We start from the raw sequence: 20,033 nt of genomic DNA, 5'->3' as shown, positions 1-20,033 counted from the left end.
CAGCCTCAATTTTTGTCCTCAAATCCTGGAGTGAGACTTGAACCTACAACTCTGTAATTCAGAGGTAAGAGCGCTATCCACTGAACCACAAGAGTAGAGAGATTTAGAAGTTTAGGGAGAAAATTCCAGGCACAGCCACCATGGGGAGAAGGAAGTTGAGGATGCACAAAAGGTCAGAATTGGAGGTGTGCAGAGTTCGCTGAGGGTTGTAGACTGGAGGAGATTACTGAGATAGGGAGGTCAAAGCCATGGAGGGATTTGATCACAAGAACTTGTCACGCACTCGCAAACCCAGGAGTCCACAGAATGAGGGAAGGGTTCTGGTCCACTTTAAACTGACAGAGATCAGAAAGTTTGACTCTCTTTGAAGAAACAGCTTTGTTTTTCTCATCATATAACGAGTGACAATGACTGCATCACCCAGCCTATGTCTGGGATACAAACAGGATGGTGATGCACTGTGTAGCATCTGTTCCTGTAAGTCTTTAAACATTGATGATCAGCAAAGGCAACATTGTTAACCTCCTTATGCCATGCACACAGGGATAATGACGTTCCTGTGAGTCACTGGATATTATTTGCCAACAGCTCCACATACTTAACCCATGTAAACTAGTAGCGAGTCACTTTGACACCAAACTCATAACTCATCGTAACTTCACAACATGATAGGTTTGAGTCAGTGTCTGTATAGCATTGTGAATAGTGTTAGCCAAATGTTACTGATACTTGTTTCCCAGAACATTCCCACTTCCCAAGTCTGACGTTTCGCCAAGTGATTCAGTGTTACTGAGGGCTGGTCAGACTGATATCTATGCTGCCTCCGGGAGTTTGTCTGCAGCATTGTTGTAATCAGGCAGCAACTTCAGCTGCACCCAGTAAGCATAGAAATTTGTCAACGGACATCTTGGGCCAGAACCTGCAGTCAGTGGCCAACCTTTCATTACACTTGCATTTGCCCAGAGAGCTTCTATGGGGTTTCTCACTGGAATCTGCTGTGATTAGGAAGCTTGGTGCCCTTTCCATGGGATTTTGGAGCCGTGCGAACAGGTAAGCAGCTGTGTATCTCCTTTACCAATTAGTGCGAAAGCAGCAGACACTTACAAAACATTGCACTGAAGCTTCTTCACTCAGTGGAAGGTGAACTTGTGAAATTCTCTACCACAGAAGGTTATGGAGGCCCAGTTACCGAATATATTTAAGAAGGAAATCGATCAAGGGGTATGGCGAGAGAGCAGGATTGTAGCATTGAGATAGACGATCAGCCATGATCACGTCGAATGGTGGGAGCAGGCTCGAAGGGCCCAGTGACCTACTCCTGCTTCTATTTTTCGATGTTTCTTATACCTTTATAACAACAGTACTACTTTAAATCCTACAGAGTTGTAGAGCTGAAGGACGTTACAGGAAAAGCAAAGGATGAGGCCATGAAGGAATTTGAACACAAAGCTGGGAATGTTTGAGGCATTTAAAACATGCATGGGGTTTAATTCTGTGGTCAGATCACAGCAATGTCTACACGATGTTATTTAGCGTATGCATATCTATAATCTTCACAACAATTCAACTGAATTTGATTTATAAATCTTTGAATATTGCACCTCGTGCTCCACTGTTATCAGTTTTTAGTAGTCAAACCTTGCACTTGGACACTGCTTAATCATGAACAGAAAGCAAGCTGTCTATTGATAAGGCCATGGAACCCTTATCACTAGGGGATGGTAGTAGCATTGGCCTAGTAATCAGGAAGCCTTGGATAATGCTTTGGAGACACAGGTTCAAAACCTACCATGGCAGCTAGTGGAATTTGAACTTTTTAAATAACTCTGAATTATAAGGTCAATATTGGTGGCCATGAGAATTGTTGTAAAAACCCATCTGGTTCATTAATGTCCTTTAGGGAAGGAAATCTGCCATCTTTTCCTAGTCTGGTCTGGCCTGGCCTAGGTGCTGACTTGTAACTGCCCTCTGAAACGGCCTAATAAGACACTATGTTCAACAAGTTCTGGACCTTGCCAGTGTCACCCACATCCCATGAAAGAATAAAAATGCTTGTTTTCACCTTGAGTTTTGTTAATTATCTCCAGACATTTGCATATGACCTCAGCTTGGAACATTACATTTCAAGAAACTAATACAGGAGTGACCATGGAGTGGGAGTCTGCCTGCATAACGCCCCACCGAGGAGCACTTTGTAAAGAGACGCGATGTGGAAACAAAGTACATTTCTATAGTTAGGGAGAGTCATGCGGGAAGATTGGTTCTGATGTACTGGGACTTTATTTGTGATTCTGGGAATATTTCCACTGGAACCGAAAGCTCACAGTTGACTTAAGGAAAAAGCTTGAACTCTTATAAAGCCTTTCCTGACTGCAGACACCACTTGGCAGCCAATGGTGTGCTTTTGAAGTGTCGTCAACTAAGGTTAGGTAGGGAAGTGTACCAGCTGATTTGCCACAGCAAGGTCCAAAAAGCAGCAATGAGTTAAATGACCTGTTATCAGTTTTACTGATGTTGGTTAAGGTATAATATTTTTTTAGCCAGGACACTGGGAGGATTTCCCTGTTCCTCTTCAAATAGTGACATGGGATCTCTTGCATCCACCTGAGCGGGCAGAGTTCAGGGCCAAAATTCAACATTTCACCCAACAAAAAAAGTGGCACTAAGATAAAAGCAAAAAAACTGCAGATGTTGGAGATCCAAAACAAAAACAAAAATACCTGGAAAAGCTCAGCAGGTCTGACAGCATCTGCAGAGAGGAACACAGTTGACGTTTCGAGTCCGTATGACTCTTCAACAGAACTAAGGAAAAATAGAAAAAAGATGAAATGTAAGCTGGTTTAAGGGAGGATGGGACAGGTAGAGCTGGATGGAGGGCCAGTGATAGGTGGAAATAACCAAAAGATGTGATAGACAAAAGGACAAAGAGGTGTTGAAGCTGTTGACATTATCTAAGGAATGTGATAATAAAAGTACTGATAGCCCGAGTGGGGGTGGTGTAGGGGGAAGGGATTGAAATAGGCTAAAAGGCAGAGATAAAACAATGGATGGAAATAGATTTAAAAATAATGGAAATAGGTGGGAAAAGAAAAATCTATATAAATTATTGGAAAAAAGGGGGATCGGAAAGGGAGTGGGGATGGAGGAGGGAGTTCAAGATCTAAAATTGTTGAACTCAATATTCAGTCCGGAAGGCTGTAAAGTGCCTAGTTGGAAGATGAGGTGCTGTTCCTCCAGTTTGCGTTGAGCTTCACTGGAACAATGCAGCAGGCCAAGGACGGACATGTGGGCATGAGAGCAGGGTGGTGTGTTGAAATGGCAAGCGACAGGGAGGTCTGGGTCATGCTTGCGGACAGACCGAAGGTGTCCTTCAAAAAAAAATGGCACATCTGATAGTGCAGGGCTCCCTCAGTAAGGCACTGAGATATCATCTACGCTTATGGAGGGGAGCTGAAAAATGGGCAGCCAGCAGTTAAAAACCTGGGACAGGATTGCAGAGGTGGACTGGCCATAGGGGGAATTGGGAGTTCCCCGAGTTGCCCTTTAAATGGATTCCTTTTGCTGCATTATTAATCCATGAAACTCCCATGCCCTTTCGGGGAAGCCAGTGCAAGCTGGGGCATGAACATCGCAGGTACCCAAGGACAGCCTAAAGTATTTGTCCAATGTGCTTGGAACAAGTCGAGCAGTCCGCCTGCCTATTTTTTAGTGCTTAGAAAGAGCTCTGGAATGCCCAGAGATCAAAAAAGGCACTATATAAATGCAAGTCTTTCTTTCTTTATTACCAACTGGCTGTCACCTTGATCCAAACATGAACAAAAGAGCTGAACTCCTGAGGTGAGGTGAGAGTGACTGCCCTTGACATCAAGGCAGCATTTGACAGAGTGTGGCATCAAGGAGCCCTAGCAAAACTGGAGTCAAAGGGAATCAGGGGTAAAACTCTCCGCTGGTTGGAGTCATACCTAGCACAAAGGAAGATGGTTGTGGTTGTTGGAGGTCAGTCATTTCAGCTCCAGGAAATCACTGCAGATGTTCCTCAGGGTAGTGTCCTAGGCCCAACCATCTTCAGCTGCTTCATCAATGACCTTCCTTCCATCATAAGGTGAGAAGTAGGGATGTTCGCTGATGATTGTACAATGTTCATCAGCATTCATGACTCCTCAGATACTGAAGGATTCCATGTCCAAACGCAGCAAGACCTGGACAATATCCAGGCTTGGCTGACAAGTGCCAAGTCACATTCATGCCACACAAGTGCCAGGCAATGACCATCTCAAACCATCACCCCTTCAATGGCATTACCATCAATGAATTCTCCATTATCAACATCCTGCAGGTTACCATTGATCAGAAACTGAACTGGACTAGCCACATAAATACTGTGGCTACAAAAGCAGGTCAGAGTCCTGCAGCGAGTAGTTCACCTCCTGATTCCCCAAAGCCTGTCCACCATCCACAAGGCACAAGTCAGGAGTGTGATGGAATAGTCTCCACTTGCCTGGATGAGCGCAGCTCCAACAACACTCAAGCAACTTGACACTATCCAGGAGAAAGCAGCCTGCTTGATTGGCACCCCATCCAAAAACATTCACTCCCTCCACCACCGACGCACAGTAGCAGCAGTGTGTGTATCATCTACAAGATGCACTGCAGAAACTTACCAAGCCTCCTTAGGCAGCACCTCCCAAACCCACAACTGCTACCGTCTAGAAGGACAAGGGCAGCAGACAGATGGGAACACCACCACCTGGAAGTTCCCCTCCAAACCACTCACCACCCAGACTTGGAAATATGTCAGCCGTTCCTTCATTGTTGCTGGGTCAAAATCCTGGAAGTCCCTTCCTAACAGCACTGTGGGTGTACCTACACCACACGGACTGCAGCGGTTCAAGAAGGCAGCTCACCACCACCTTCTCAAGGGCAGTTAGAGATGTACAATAATTGCTGGCCCAGCCAGTGACACCCACATCCCATGAACGAATAAAGAAAAAAATAACTGGATAGCCCTCCACACACTCAGGCTCAGCTTAGAATGCAATTGGGGTCCCATTAAATCAACACATATGTCACATGAAGTGCCCCAATGGGTGCCTTCAGGTACCTAACTGCATTACGGTATTTAGTTAAAATGATAGCCAATGGGAATGTGGCAGTAAGGCACCATGCTCCATTCTAAGAGTCCCTCTCCCTGCCTTGTATCCATGGGTAAAATTTCCTCTGGAACGTTGTTGCAAATTGAAACATTTTTCCTCGATTAATGATTGAGGGAGAGACCGGTGCACCCGTTAAGGGAAAAATCGGATCAGTGCTCGAAGCATGAGAAAATACCAGGCCATGGGGAGAGCCCAGGGCAGTGGGGTTAACATTGGATTGCTCAAGCAAAAATTCAGCACAGACACAAAGGGCCGAATGACCACCCTCTGTGCTTTAAATAGCTGGCAAAGGCCAGTGGGAAACTTTTACCAAATCACGGAATTATAGATTAACACAGAAGGAAACCATTCCTGCTCATCCCATGGAACAGAAACTCAAACCATTGTCAAATAGCGTACATGGTAATGAAGACTCCATGATGAGACTAATCAGCGATATTAATATTTGTGTTGTAAGATCATATTTATTTAGTCTGTAAAATCTCATTCACTGTACGAAAGGAGAATTGGAGGTTAGTGGGGGACTGGGGTCAGTGGTGGAATGCAGAATGGAATATCCAACAGCCTTGATGTATCAACATGCTCTATCAACGTTGTAAAGTAAGCTTGGCCTCCACAGCACTAGGTTTTCAGAAGGTGGCATGACAGAAATATTTTTGAAGGAATTCCAGAGCTTAGGGTCGAGGCAGCTGAATACACGGTCATCAATGGTGGAGGATCTATCTCTTTGGACAAGCTTTTGTTCATCTGTCTTAATATCTCCTTCTGTGGCTCGGTGTGAAATTTTGCTTGATATTGCCTCCTGTAAAGTGCCTTAGGGGTTTTTTTTCGACATTAAAGGTGCCATATAAATGTATGTTAATTGTTGTTGTTGACTGCAGCATGGATATTCAGGAGGCCAGAACTGGAGGAGCGCAGAGATGTTAGAGGGTTGTGGAGCTGGAGGAAGTTATGAGGCAAAGCAAGAAAGGGATTGGAAAAGAAGGATGAGAGTTTCAAAACAAGGAGCCAATAAAGGTCAAGGAGCACAGGAGTGAACGGACCTTGGCATGTGTTAGGATAGGGGCAGTGGAGTTTTTTATAAGCTTAGGTTTACGGAGGGTTCAAGGTGGGAGGCAAACCTGGAGGGCAATCTTGTCACAGGCTTCCATTTTTTTTTGACTGTGCACCTATAGGGTGTAGGGAGGATTTCTGTAATAGGTCTAGCACCCCTGAATCTTTTGTCAACCACACACTCTAGGTTTGGATATGGTTAAGGCTCATTGGCATCCCACAGTGTTCTCAGCTCTCACTTGTGCCGCTGGAAACACACATCAGCGGGACCAACCTGGCACCTCGTCTCGGCTGACAAGCTAAACTAAGAGGAAATAAACTAAGTCTGGCATGGTGGACAAGGCGGATTATCATAGCAAGGGCACAAGGGCTCTTAAGTTGGACACCAGCAAGATGTGGGACACATCCAGGGTACTCTGCTAACGAAGCGGGCTTGTGACCAGTCGTCTCGGAAAAGGTTGGGACCTCACGCAGCAACAGCCCAAAGTTAACAATGAAACTTAGTGGCAAAAATCCTGTTGTTTAGAGTAGAAGAGGCTGGCACAATGTTGGATCCAGGGCTCGGCAAGAGGAAGGAATCTCAAGAAGAAGTGCATGTATGTACGATCACGTGCACATGTCTATGCTCTCCATGAATGTAGCATGTAGAATGTAGCAACACTATTAGGCTCAGCTGTTTTGCAGTTTGCTCTTGTCCAGCTTCTGATGTGGTGTCAACTGAACTTACTGAATAACATGTTTCCGTTAGATATGCGGCAGCTATATTCAGGAAACATCTGTATGTTCCAATGACAAGATGTGTTTCATTTTTTGAGAAGCACTGGAAGCCAATAAAGTTGGACTATTTATTGTCTGTTGTGGGTCCACTCAGGACCGTTTGAAATAATCACACAAACCTTTAGCATTGTAAGAATACACAGGGCAGAAAAATAACGCTGCAGTCTAGTCTCAGAGTTCGATAAGTTCAAAGCCATCATCTATCATCCCTAGGGTTGCCAATCCTCTAGGATTGGCTTGGAACCTCCAGGGATTGAAAATAAATCTCCAGGACACTGCTATGTGCAATCCCAGAGAAATATCACAGGGACACTAAAAAAGATTGCTTTATTTCATTTGCTTTGAACGTTTCTCTTTGCCAGATATAAAAATATTGAAAATGGGGAAAAAAAAGGGCAGCTGTTTGGCTGACAGTCAAGCATCATCCAATTGGGTAATGAGTCTTATTGCTTTCCAATCTGTGTAGGAAGGCAGTATGTCACAAGGATGGGTGTGTTGGCCGATTATGGCTGGAGCGTGATGAAACCTCCAGGAATACATTTAACCACAGTTGGCAACCCTAATTATCCTCCTCAATTGTTTCTTTCGGCAAGAAACTATTCAGCTGGCTCTTGAATTTTCAAACATTTTCAGCAGCCCCTATATTTCACCACCTTCTGGACTAGATCTTGGCTTTGTGTGACTGTGAGTTAGCAGCCTGGTGTACATCTCTTCTTGAATTTTAATCCCATTAACTCCAACAAGAATGAGAGCTCTCTTCCTGCTTGTAAAATTGAGAGAGTTGCAAAACAGGCTGCCAACTCATTAACCCCTGCTTTATACCATCACACAAAGTCAAAATCTACCCTCCTGTACAAAGTGGTTCGATCTAAATTGTCTTGTGTAACCTCCCTGTTTTGAAGCTGAATCCTTGTCCCCCATTGCAGACTCTGCAGTTTATGAGGGTTTGGCATGTCTGTATCCCTCAGAATCTTGACTCTTTCATACTAAATGTCTGCAATTCCACCCTCCTTTTCTGAAGGTACCGACATGCTGCTGTGCACGACCCTCTGCTAACTCACTGAAGGGACTCTTCATATCCAAATTTTAACAATGCATGCCGGCAGAATCCTTGACCATGGGGAGCTGTATTGGTCAACCTTGATCTTGTCCTCTCCTGCTGCCGGTGAACATATACAATCTACAGTGTACAATGGCTGAAAGTGTGAATTTTGACTGATTTTTACCTTAGCCTAGGGAGACTGAATTTCACTGTCTTGCTGCCTATCTGAGAACAGCTAACTCAGCACTGATTAGGAACAGCAGAAAAACGCTTTGTGACAGTGAAACCTGTATCAACGGACACTCCCAAAAAGGGACACCTCCAAAGAAGGGCCACTGTTCCCAAATAATTTGCATTGTAAAATATTACAAGAGTCATACTGAAACCAAGGACAATCACACACTACAAGCTACTTGCAGCTTTCAACCTGCCAAGCCCTTTTACAACTTAAGATATGGGACAAAGTACTTCAAAATGTTAAAATTAGCCACTGAATCTGAGTCCAAAGATTGTGATGACCCATGGATCACAATTGGATTCTTATTTGTCCATGCCATTATCAGAAGGAAACAAAGAAGGACTTGCATTTATTTATTTATTTTTAAAAATTCATTCACGGGATGTGGGCATTGTTGGCTGGGCCAGCATTTATTGCCCATCCTTAGTTGCCCTTGGGAAGGTGGTGGTGAGCTGCCTTCTTGAACCGTTGCAGTCCGTGTGGTGTAGGTACACCCACAGTGCTGTTAGGGAGGGAGTTCCAGGATTTTGACCCAGCGGCGGTGAAGGAATGGCCGATATATTTCCAAGTCAGGATGGTGAGTGACTTGGAGGGGAACTTCCAGGTGGTGGTGTTCCCATGTATCTGCTGCCCTTGTCCTTTAGATGTTAGTGGTCGTGGGTTTGGAAGGTGCTGTCGAAGGAGCCTTGGTGAATTCCTTCAGTGCACCTTGTAGATGGTACACACTGCTGCCACTGTGCTTTGCACCACCCCCAGATGTCTGACAGTGCATTACAGCCAATAAAGTGCTTTTGAGGTGTAGTCACTGTTATAGTGTAGGAAACATGGCAGCCAATTTGTGCACGGCAAGTTCCCCAAACAGCAATGAGATAATGAGCAAATAATCTGTTTTTGCAATGTTGATTGAGAGATAAACATTGGCCAGGACACTGGGGATAAGTCACTTTCTCTTATTTTCAAAATAGCGCCATGGGATCTCTTAACGTATTCCCAAGTAGACAGATGGGGTTTCATTTTAAAGTCTCATGTGAAAGACAGCACCTTTGACACTTCAGTGCTCCCTCAGCATTGCACTGGAGTGTCGGCTTTGATTTCTGTGTTGAAGCCTTGAAGTGGGAATTGAACCCACAATCTTACCAACTGAGGCACAGCCAACATCAAGGCACAAATCACCCCCGTAGATGACGTCCCTGCTTCTGATAGCAACCTTGCTGACAACATACACCAGGAGATGCAACACGCAACCCCACCCCACCTGGACCCAAAAGATGCACATGCGTCCATCCCCACACAGTACATTCGTCCATTGTCTAAGAATGTTGTTAGGAGGAGGGTCCACTGAACAGATACCAATGCAGTCCAATGCTTGGCACATCAATTTTGTCATTATATCTGCTTCCAAACTTAACTTCTTGGTGTTGTTCCTGCTGATTAAGTGCCACTTATAACCTCAGATGCTTCTTCGATTGTTGGGGAAAATTTACAGTGCACACAATGACCATCTTGAAAATAAGGAGACCTGCAAAAAAAAAGGATAGCTGGTGCCAGTCCCTTGGACGTCTGTAAATTACAGGGTTTACTGAAACGCTTTTAATTGCAACCAGAATATGAGAATGACCTTGCTTCCAAAAACTCAAAAAGCGGTACAAGCAGTAAATCTACACTTAGCCTCATCTGCATACCCGCTGAGCAGTATTTGGGGCAAGAATTGGATGAAGTTGAAGAATGAGATTTTTGGGAATCATTTCGAAGAAAAGCCAAAGCATCTTCACAAATCAGAAGGAAATTGAATCGACACATGAGCAAAATAAATTTGCGGGGGATAGAGTGGGGCAATGAGACTGACCGGATGAGCCTGCATGGACTCAATTGGCCAAATGGCCACACTCTGTGCTGGGATAATGTTTCTACGATAGTGAATTTGAAGTTACGTAGGCAAATAGTAACCATTTTACACAGCAAGATAGCACAAAGAACAATGACAGGAATGGTCAGTTAATCTGCTTTTGGTGTTGGTCAGGGTTCAGGGGAGGAATGTTGGCCAACACACTGCGAAATCTTCCTGCTCCTTTTTCTATAGCACCATGAATTCTTGAACAGGCAGACAGGGCTTAACAAAGGCAAGTTTAGAAGATTAAGGGGGTGATCTAATTGAATTGATTGAGATGATAAATGGTGTTGATAGGGTAAATAGGGAGAAACACTTTCTGTTGGCGTGGGGGAGTCCAGAACAAGGGGTCAAAATCTTAAATTAGAGCTAGCCCTTTCAGGGGTGATGTCAGGAAGCACTTTTTCACACATAGGATAACGGAAATCTGGAACTCTCTCCCCCAAAAAGCTATTGAGGCTCCAGTCAATTGAAGATGGCAAAACTAGGGTTAGTCATTGGGCAGTACAGAACTTGAGTATTGCTGAAAAAAGAGACATGTCTAAGCTTTTTGCAAGCATCCTGGTGAGTGCAAGACAAAAAGTTTAGACATGTCTCTTTTTTCAGCAAAACTAAGATTGATAGGGTTTTTTTTTCAGGCAAGGGGATTAAAGATTGCAAAGCCAGGGCAGGTAGCTGGAGCTGAGACATGGATCAACCATGATCTAATCAAATAGCAGAAGGCCGAATGACTCACTCCTGCTCTTATGTTCCGATGTTTACTGCCACATTTGACTGATGTCACCTCATCAAGGCTCCAGATTGGAGTTACGTACCCAGGTCCTTGAGTGGGCTTGAGTCCATACCTTCTAGGGAGGGAATGGCCACTAAGGGGATGGAAGGAGGTTGGGGGACACAGTCATCAAACTCAGGAGTGCAAGTTGGAACGAAAGGCTGGGGGAGTTTCAGAGCTCAGATAGGCGAGCCAAGGAGGGATATATTAGTAAGAATTAAGGTTTTGAAATCAATCTGCTGGGGGATGGGGAAACAAGTGTTTGGTTGGCAAGAACAGGGGTGATAAGCGAATGGGATTCAGAATGGAATGAATACATGTGGTGGAGTATTGGATGACCCTGCTGTTCAAGAATGTTGAGTGATTCCAAATGCTTCAGATATGTGGAAGGAAACTATATAACAAAAAGTATTGCTACATCTCTGTCATTCCACAAAAACAAAGTTTGAGCTGTGAGAGGATAGAAATAGAGGTATGATATTTTGGAAGTAACGGACTGCGTGGGGTGATTTGAAACTCAGCCCAGGATTGAATATAATTCTGAAGTTCTGTACTTTTGGATTTAGCCTGGACCAACACCCAAAGAGGACAATGGAACCTGACAATGCCTTGATTTTTAAATTCTCATCCTTCTGGTCAAATCCTTCTGTGCTCCTTGCCCTTCCTAACTGCGCAACCTCCTCCACAATCCACCAATATGCCCACATCCATTCATGCATCACTGGCCAAGACCAGCATTTATTACCCATTCATAGTTGCTCAAATTCAGAGGGCATTTAAGAGTCAACCACATTGCCCTGGAGTCATATGTAGGCAGGTTTCCTTCTGTGGATCAGGTGGGTTTTTACACTAATCGACAATGGTTTCATGGTCATCACCAGACTTATAATTCCCGATTTTTATTGAATTCAAATTCCTCCATCTACTGTGGAGGGATTTGAACCCAAGTCCACAAAGCATTACCCTGGGTCTCTGGATTACTAGTCCAGCGACAATACCACTACACCATCACGTCGATGTTATTCCAACTCTGTCCTGTCATGCATCCCCAATTTTCTTCCCCCTATCCTTCGGTGCTGCTTCATGGTCTCGTCTGGACCTGGAAAAATGTATTAATTTTGCTTCCAATTTCCACCCCTCCAACATTTTCACATGGTCCATCTCTAACAATTCCCTTCCCTTCCTTGACATCTCTGCTCAATTTCTGGTGATAGACTGTCCACCAATATTCATTACAAGCCTACCCGACTCCCACAGCTACCTTGGCTACAGCTCCTCACACCCCGCTTCCTGTAAGGACTCCATCCCATTCTCTCAGTTCCTTCGCCTCCGTCGCATCTGTTGTGATGATGCTACCTTCAAAAACAGTTCCTCTGACGTGTCCTCCTTCTTCCTTAACCGAGGTTTTCCACCCACGGTAGTTGACAGGGCCCTCAATCGTGTCCGGCCCAACTCCTGCACATCCGCCCTCACACCTTCCTCTCCCTCCCAGAACCATGATAGGGTCCCCCTTGTCCTCACTTATCACCCCACCAGCCTCCATATTCAAAGGATCATCCTTCGCCATTTCCGCCAGCTCCAGCATGATGCCACCACCAAACACATCTTCCCTTCATCTCTCCTGGCAGCATTCCACAGGGATCCTTTCCTCCAGGACACCCTGGTCCACTCCTCCATCACCCCCTACACCTCAACCCCCTCCCACGGCACCTTCCCATGCAACGGCAGAAGGTGCAACACCTGCCCCTTTACTTCCCTCTCCTCACCGTCCAAGGGCCCAAACACTCCTTTCAAGTGAAGCAGCGTTTCACTTGCACTTCCCTCAATTTGGTCTACTGCATTCACTGCTCCCAATGCGGTTTCCTCTACATTGGAGAGACCAAACGCAGACTGGGTGACTGCTTTGTGGAACACCTTCGGTCTGTCTGCAAGCATGACCCAGACCTCCCTGTCGCTTGCCATTTCAACACTCCACCCTGCTCCCATGCCCACATGTCCGTCCTTGGCCTGCTGCGTTGTTCCAGTGAAGCTCAACACAAACTGGAGGAACAGCACCTCATCTTCCAACTAGGCACTTTACAGCCTTCTGGTCTGAATATTGAGTTCACCAAATTTAGATCATGAACTCTCTCCCCTATCCCCACCCCCTTTCTGATCCCCCTTTTTTCCAATAATTTATATAGATTTTTCTTTTCCCACCTATTTCCATTATTTTTAAATGTATTTCCATCCATTGTTTTATCTCTGTCTTTTAGCCTATTTCAATCCCTCCCCCCCACCCCCTCTAGGGCTATCTGTACCTCGCTCATCCTGCTTTCTACCCTTAATGTCCCCATTAGCACATTTCTTAGCTAATATCACCACCACCAACACCTCTTTGTCCTTTTGTCTCTGACATATTTTGGCAATCTCCACCTATCACTGGCCCTCTATCCAGCTCTACTTGTCCCAACCCCCCCTTAAACCAGTTTGTATTTCACCTCTTTTCTATTTTTCCTTAGTTCTGATGAAGAGTCATACGGACTTGAAAACGTTAACTGTGTTCCTCTCCGCAGATGCTGTCAGAGCCGCTGAGCTTTTCCCAGGTATTTTTATTTTTGTTTTTGTATTGGTGTTCATGCCCTCAGTTAGCTAGGCCCTGAACTCTGAACCCTTTCCTCCTTGCAGATGCTCCTTAGAGCCTACCTCTTTGGCCTGACCTTATGCCAACTTATGTGGCTCAATGTCAATTGATTAAGCTCCTGTGAAATGTCTTAGGATGTTTTACTACATAAAAGACGCTACATAAATATGAGCTGTGGTTGTATTTTCTTGGAGACAGCAGGTACTAGAAATATTGGAGGTTCTGAGGGTGGTCTCTCGTGGTATGGTGGGGATGACCCTGTGAACACAGGAGAAGTCATTCCAGGAGATGCGCTGTTTATATGGGGATAGTTGGGAATGCAACCAGGCAACAATGGTGCATTGGAAACAGGACATGGAGGACAGCAGTAGTGGAGGATGGAGCATCTGGTCACAGAGAGAGGCCAACGAGTTCCCGGGTCAGGTACCTTCTGGGTCCATCTGGGGGTCAGGCGTGTGCCAAAAACTAATAACGCACCACGGTCACCGTCAGGAAGTCGTTGGTGAGGTAGACCAGGCAGCCTTAGTGGCTGGGCAGGATAGAAGCCGAACTGAGGGCATTCAAGGAGAGTGGGGTCATTTTGGCATTGGGGGGGGGTCATAATCTAAAATGGACTAAAGTCACACATCTCGTGCAATTATTATTTCCCCTGAGTCATTTCGTACTATAGCCCAAAGTCAAAATTGCTCTCAGGGAATGTTGCGATGACTCTTTCAGGGCATTAGGGAAGTTAGAAATAAAATTAGGGAAGTTAGAAATATAAAAGAACTGAAGAGTTGAAGATGGATTTTTTTTTAAAGATGTTTTTTTAAAAGTGTTTTTAAGGGTGGGGAACGACTTTCAAGAAAAGGTATGTTCGGTTGAAAGGTCATCACCCCGAAACATTAACTCGGTTTCTCTCTCCACAGATGCTGTCGGACCTGCTGAGTGTTCCCAGCATTTGCGCTTTTACTTCAGTTTTACAGCATCTGCAGTGTTTTTGCTTTTGTTTAGCATGCGGATGAGGTGGGAGTTGGGAAATCAGGCAATTGGTACTGTCACCCCCGGGAAGGCCTGTATCATTGTGAATGCAGTGATGGGAGTCAAGCCTGTGACCTTGGCAGATAAGGAGATCAGCAAAAAGTAGCAACTGGTGGAGTGGGGACACAGCGCAATGAGATAGGTGCAAGTGCACAGCATTGACAACACAAACTGTAAAGTTGGCGGTTGGCGGGGAGGAGGAGGGAAGCGGGCGGGCAAGGTGCTAGGAGGTGAAGGGCTCACAATGAAAACAGGAGACAATTGACAAGTGAGGAAGTGGACTGGGCCCAGAATGGCGGCCAAAATATTTGCACCAGGGAGGACACTTGGAGCTGGTTACTGCTGAGTGATCTGTATGGATAACACTTTCCTGAAAAGTTCCTCGGCTCTGAAGAAGGGTCACCCGGGACTTGAAACATTAAAACTCTGTTCCTCTCTCCACGGATGTTGCCAAACCTGCTGAGTTTTTCCCCGGCATTTTCTATTTTTATTTCAGGTCTCCAGTGTCCGCAGCATTTTTGCTTTTATCTAATGAAAAGAATGATCGTGGTCTGGGACCTGTTTGGTTGCTGGAATCTGGACTGGTTGCCGTTCAGTGATTAGGATTGACTCGAAGAGGCTGGGGCTCTATACTGGAGGAATCCTGATGGCTGAATTGTAGGCTTGTTCCTGGCGAGGGTCCAGGCTGACCTGACTAGTGGTCAAGCCTGTACTGGCTGGCAGGCAGTCAGCATCTTAAAGGTAAGGCAGCATCTGTAGAGAGCGAAACAGAGTCAGGCATATGAATGACATATCCTGCCCAGCAGAGCTGCTGTTGAGTGATTAGCGCCTTGATGCTGGGCATGTTGGGAGAGGATTCTGCTGTTGGACCACCTATCTTGCCACCAGATTTGGAGGATCTTGCAAAGGCAATGCTGATGGTACTTCTCCAGCACTTTGAGGTACGTGCTGTAGGTCGTCGAAGTCCCTGAAGTATATAGGAGCACAGGGATCACCGCTGCCTGGTGAACCATGACCTCAGTCTCGGGTTTGGGATCCTGGTCCTCAAAACACTCTTTTCCGAAGGCTGGGCTGACACATCGGGAGTGATGATGAGTTTTGTCATCTGTCTGCCGTACTCGAGAGGAAGCTCCCCAAGGTATAAAATATGGTTCGCATTTTCCAGGACCTCACCATTGATTTTCATTGGTTGGTTAGGTGTTGTGCTGTGGGAGCTGGTCAGAAGAGGACCTTGGTTTGCTCAGTGTTCAGTGAAAAGTCCATTTTCTCATATGGATTGGAAAAGGAGTCAACAATGACCACGAGCTCAGTTTCTGAGTGAGCCCATACTCAGGAACATAGGACTTAGGAGCAGAGTAGGCCATTCAGACCTTTGTGCCTGCTCTACCAATCAATAAGATCTTGGCTGATCTGACTGTGGTCTGAACTCCACTTTCCTGTCTGTCCTCCATAACCCTGACTCCCTTATTTATCAAAAACCTATCTAACTCAATCTGGAATAAATTCAATGACCCAGTCTCCACAGCTTTCTGGGGAAGAGAATTCCACAGACTAATGACCTTCTGAGATTAAAAAAAATTCTCATCTCTTTTTTAAAAGGGAGACCTCTTATTTTTAGGTTGTGTCCCCTATTTCTAGTCTTCGCCACAAGAGGAAACATTTTCCTTGGTATCCACCCTATCAAATCCTCTCAGGATCTTATTCGTTTCAATTCTCATTCTTCTAACCTCCAATGGTTAGAGGCCCAACCTGTTCAACCTTTCTCCATAGGATAAGTCCCTCATCCCAGGAATGAGTCACGTGAACCTTCTCTGAGCTGCTTCTAATGCAATTGTATCTTTTTTTCAAATAAAGAGACCAAAACCAGACACGGTATTCCAGGTGTAGACTCACCAAGGCCCTGTACAGGTGCAGTAAAACTTCCCTACTTTTGTATTCCATTCCCCTGCAATGAATGCCAACATTCCACTTGTCTTCCTAATCACTTGCTGCATCTGCATACTAACTTTTTGTGATAATATGAACCATGACACCCAGGTCCCTCTGTACCACCGATCTATCTCCACGTAAATAGTACACTGCGTTTCTATTCTTCCCGCCAAAGTGGACAAGTTCACATTTTCCCACATTATACTCCATCTGCCAAATTTTTGCCCACTCACTTAATTCGTCCATATCCCTTCGCAGATGCTTTACCTCCTCTTGATAACTTGCTGTCCTACCTATCCTGGTGTCATCTGCAAATTTAGCTACCGGACATTCAGTCCCTTCACCCAAGTCATTGATATGGATTGTAAATAGTTGAGTTCCCAGCACTGATCCATCCCTGTGCACACGCAAGCACCATCCTGCATCCTGAAGTTCTCAGACTGAAGTTGGGAGTGATTTTGTTTTTTTCGGATCGAAGCCGGCATTGGTTGAACGGTTTTCCTGTCTGTTCTGTAAATTGAGGTAGTGAGGGAAAAACAGGGCAGGGCAGGAACAAAAGGGAAAGGTCTATGAGAGGGCAGAAGAGATCAAATGAGGAAAGTTAGGAAGGCAAAAGCTGGTGGTAATGAGGCAAGGGGGGTGGGGGAACAAACAATGGGTCCAGAGACGTAAAGGGTGACAGCAGAATAGCAGAGGGGATGGCAAGTGTGGTAAAACTGGCAAAACGAAGAAAGCTCCCATGGCTCTGGAATGTGGTGGAGAAAGACAGCTGGAACACACACCCCCACCCCCCCCTTCCAGGATATGGACCCCCCTCCTCCCTGTCCAAGACCAATTTAGCAGACCCCCCATGACACGCACCAATGCAAACCTTATGCGCTTCCGGTGCTGGCTGTTTGAGAGAAAACTGCTCAAGATTTCAGGTCTAAAAGTTGTTAAGACTTCACCTCCACCGTGGGAAGTTGGAAACGGTTACAGGTAAGACCTGGGCCTACCTGGCAGCAAGGTTTGGGGCTGATTGGCAGTCCCTGAACCCTCCTGACTGTGTGCACCATCTCAGTTTCCCTGTCCTACAGCCTTATCATGCCGTTCAGCTTGCTTCTGGCTCTGCATGCCTCAGACCCCAAGCTAACCCAATCTTTCTTCCCCACCACCTCCCCCCCCCAACTCGACCCCGCCGAGTGTTTTCCAGCTTTTCCTTGTATTTGTTTGCAACTGTTGTTCAGCTGCAGTGTGATCCGCTGCAGTTGCCAAGAAAGCCACAAGGTGTCAGGGAAATTTGTGCGCTGTGGCAGAGTGGACTTATTTGGGGGGGGGGTGGGGGGGGTGCTGATTAGTTAGTTACGTTGCATTTGGGGGCGCAGTTGGTCTAAACAAAACGAGGATGAAACATGATTGCCTCAGTAGCTGCTGTGTTTGGAAGGGCTCTCGCTGCACAGCTCTTGGGGGGGGGGGGATTATTCCTCATAATAAATAGGGGCAAAGTTTGTTGAGTAACTTTGACCATCATCTGCCTTCCTCCACTCCCCGGGACTGACGTTGCAGTTTGACACAGCTTCTTTGCTTTAAAGGGGGCCTAAGTCTTTTGTCACTGGGGTGCATAACGCTTGTCACTTTAATTAATTTATGGGCACTACTCAGGATTCCGTTGTGCCCCCCTCCCTCCCTCCTTCATGAAGTGGAGCAATTTCACCAGGAGATCACACACACACGTGTTTTAGAACGGACACTGCTTTTTTAAAAAATAAAATATCTACAATCTCTCCGGTGGTAACCAACGATGTTTTAAAACACACACGTCCCCCCCCCCACCACCACCACCAAAAAAAGTGTTGCACCATATAAAAGGGTCAATGACTCATCCCAAATATGGTATGAGATTTGTGCTGACGACATTTAACAGATAGTGCCCAAAACCATACATGTTATCCGTACATACCAAATAACGCCCAAACAACCAATCCCAGCGGTTTAAGGGCGGGATTGGGGGAGGGAGGGGAGGGAGGAGGAGGATGGGGGGTGTTTCTTCAATGATTTCATTTCCGATGGGAACATCTGTGAGCTTATCTTTTGTTTGTTACCGTAAGCACTTCAATAGCCTTTCTGCACAATTACTCTCTACCCCCCCCTTCCCAACCACCACCACCTCTTCTTTTCGATGCTGTATATAAAACAGGCTTTCAACAAATTAAGAAACGGAGGGGCTAACCTCACGGCACCACTATTTGAATATTATTTTTCCCCCCTATATATTGTACGAATATGAAAAAGAGAACACCAAACATTTTAAAACAAACTGCCTGTGGCACAGGATCGCTAAGAGAAAAAAAAATAAGCCCCCCCAAAAAAAAAAAAATTTTTTTGCAGGTCATGGCATGAATGATCCATTGCAGCTGCCCTGCCCTTGGGAAGCCAAGTTCCCCCATGAGCAGAACCTGAATGAAATTAGAGAGAACCCCACACGTTTATAACATGTACATTTACTTCAGTCCTCACTCCGCAGAGGGGAGGGGGGGATACAAAATAACACAAACAACCCCCAAATCTGATACTAAGTGGCAATATTCCTGAGCTGTAACAAATGTTGCTGAATGGGGAAAGTTGCTACATTGTAGCTCGGGTGTCAGCTTCCAATGTTTCACAACTGGCACAGGCTCTATTTTTGCTCTTCCCCCTCCCCTCTTTCTCTCTCTCTCTCTCTCTCTCTCTTTCTCTCCTCCCTCCTCCCCCCCCCCCCCCCTTCCCTTCCCTCTCTCTCTCTCTCTCTTTCTCCCTCTCTCTCTCTCTCGTTCTTGGCTTCTATTCAAATATTGGGTCAGGGGTGAGATACCAACGTCACTAGCTAGCAAGATGGCGGTGGAAAGACTGTGAGATGAGACCTGGTGTGGTACACTGAAAACCTGGCGGATGTCTCAAGGTATCCTTCGCAACTTTGCTCCTTACCCGGTCCGGGCCAGTTAGTTTTTTTCCTCTCCTGTTTGTGGCAAGGTCGGCGTGTAAGGTCGCTGCGTGCGTGAGGGAAGGGGGTTTGGTGCTTTGCTTTGCTGTACAATTGGTGCCAGTAAAAGTGTAGGGATCCTGTCTCTTGTGTTGTGCCTACTCCTGCAGCCAGTAATACCAGCCTGGCAAGCTGTGGTCATCATGTTCTCTCTCTCTCTTTTCTAAGCCTGTTGTTAAACGAAAGAGGAACCCCCCCCCCCCTCCTCCTCCCTCTTATTCTCCCCCTCCCCTTATCGAGACACAGATTCCTTTCCTCTTTCCCCCCACCACCACCCCCCCCTCTCATTTTTTTTCTCTTCACGATTTAAAATCGATCGAATCCAGTTGCAAATGTGGAGGTTACTCATTTTCTGACTGAAACAATGTGTTTTTTTTTTGGGGAGGCGGGGGGGGGGGAACTAAAATCTATGTCGGACAATTTGCTTGTGGGTTCGAACTGGCGTGAGCGCCATCGGCCAAAGCAGGTATTGATCAGAAAAGCTGCAAGTGTAAACTTTTTTTTTTGTTGTTTCGTGCGTGTGTTTCCCTTTACCTGTTT

General features: G+C 45.7%; 1 protein-coding gene across 4 annotated transcripts in view; it reads left to right on the top strand.

The window, feature by feature from the left end:
- The first annotated feature begins 1,032 nt into the window (after positions 1-1,032).
- Positions 1,033-20,033, top strand: part of hic2 (hypermethylated in cancer 2) — a 95,822-nt gene continuing 76,821 nt past the window's right edge. Inside the window, exon 1 of one of the 4 annotated variants that reach the window (XM_041201963.1) lies at positions 1,033-1,050. The gene's annotated coding sequence lies outside the window, so the exon portion shown is untranslated. Of the gene's footprint in view, positions 1,051-19,284; positions 19,413-19,942; positions 19,960-20,033 lie in introns of those variants that run through there. The other 3 variants (XM_041201964.1, XM_041201961.1, XM_041201962.1) reach the window with 3 other exon arrangements.

The sequence above is a fragment of the Carcharodon carcharias genome, chromosome 13 (genome assembly GCF_017639515.1).
Source record: "Carcharodon carcharias isolate sCarCar2 chromosome 13, sCarCar2.pri, whole genome shotgun sequence".
NCBI lineage: Eukaryota > Metazoa > Chordata > Chondrichthyes > Lamniformes > Lamnidae > Carcharodon > Carcharodon carcharias.
This window is presented reverse-complemented; position numbering and strand designations above follow the sequence as displayed.